The sequence below is a fragment of the Cuculus canorus genome, chromosome 1 (assembly GCF_017976375.1).
Source record: "Cuculus canorus isolate bCucCan1 chromosome 1, bCucCan1.pri, whole genome shotgun sequence".
Taxonomy (NCBI): Eukaryota; Metazoa; Chordata; class Aves; order Cuculiformes; family Cuculidae; genus Cuculus; species Cuculus canorus.
In genome coordinates, this window is record NC_071401.1 from 97,036,530 (window position 1) to 97,038,138 (window position 1,609).

Genomic DNA, 1,609 nt, shown 5'->3' on the forward strand with positions numbered 1-1,609 from the left:
AGTGGGGCCAGGATTTTGTGGAGTAACTGGAGTGATATAGAAGTTTTTACTGACTAGATGCTTCATCACTTTGAAGCAGCATCTTTTTGAAGAATAAATCTTTTGAACTAACAAGAATATAAATGTTATAGGAATTTATGATTTTAAATAGTATGCAAGGACTCCGCTGCAAAGATACCAGTTCTGTGACAGCCTATTACAGTTACACACCATTAAGAGAGCCAAACTGAAACAGTGAGTTCTTAAAAAGCATGATACAGCCCCTCAGCTTAAACTTGTACAAGAACATATCTCCTTGAGGCCTTGGTTCCTCTCTCCCCATAGCTGAGCTTACTGAAATAGATGGTCTCTGCCTCATGCAGAATTCAAAGCTGCAGGATTGATCTGATGAGAAGCAGATACCAAAGTTGAGAGGCCTTTATATTTTCCTGGTAGATCCAATGTAAATGATGCAGTCGATTGCAGCTGGGTCAGCATAGACCAGATAAGACATATTGTCCTTCAAAGAGGAATGCTCCCAATCCACAAATGGTCCTTCGGACCCAAATTCAACACTTTAATGTTAATCTGGGTGCTTAGCCAATGGCAGGTGCAAATCTGAAGGCACTGAAACCACTCCTATGGAAATTTATCTTGTTTCACAAACAATCCTTCTCTTCGGCTTGCAAGCAAGCAAGCTTCATTCTCAAAAAAACCCCTCTGTCGTAATATCTTGTTATGGATAGTGTGCCAACCTGTTTTTGGAAAAAGAGAGGTTAAAAGATACTGGACTTCAGTCTTGCTATGGGAAACTGAAGCTTTGAACACGTTTTTGTGTTAGCCAGTTGGAACAATTCTTGTGCTCTGCAATAGTCTAAGCACTGTATGGTGCAGACCTCTCGGATTTTATGGGTGATTTTTTTCTTTTTCCATGCAAGGTGTGAGATATGAAAACAAGATAGCAAAATACCTGGAAGAGCAGATTATAGCAGTTAAAAATCCTCTTACACCTGAAGCTTTTTTATAAACATCTGAAAAGAAATAGTTTGAAATAGTGCTTCTTTCTGTATCTACAGATTTTCATGGGAAAATGAATAAACCATGAAATGCTTTACATACGTCAAAAGAGTTCTTTCACAGCATACAAATCTGAATCATAATGTAATTTTAACCTGATCGCACAGAGAAAGTGATAATCATTTTGTTGCTCTAATGCCAGGGTGTTCCCTTTGGAGGATAAATCGATGCTAAGAGTCCAGGTAGAGATTTGGTCAAAGAAATGAAGACAGAAAATCTATCCCAAACTAACCACGCAGATAACCATCACCACCCACGATCAGTGGCAACTGAATTACAGTTTGCTAGCAGAAAAAGGTCAGCAAGGATGAAATAAAACTCGGAATGTGAATGGTTTGAATAAAAGATGTCTGAAAGGGAGCAATGTGAGGTCAGAAGGCATTTGGTTTGTGAAAGTCAGACCCACAGAAAGCTTTCCATGTTCCAAAAGCACATTGCAAACAGCTGCATGAACTCCAGCAGGAAAATCCCAGCTGCCTGCATGGGGTGGAAGAATCAGCCCAGAACATGACGTGAGTAACAGCTCTGAAAACACCGGTGGATTCTCCACTGG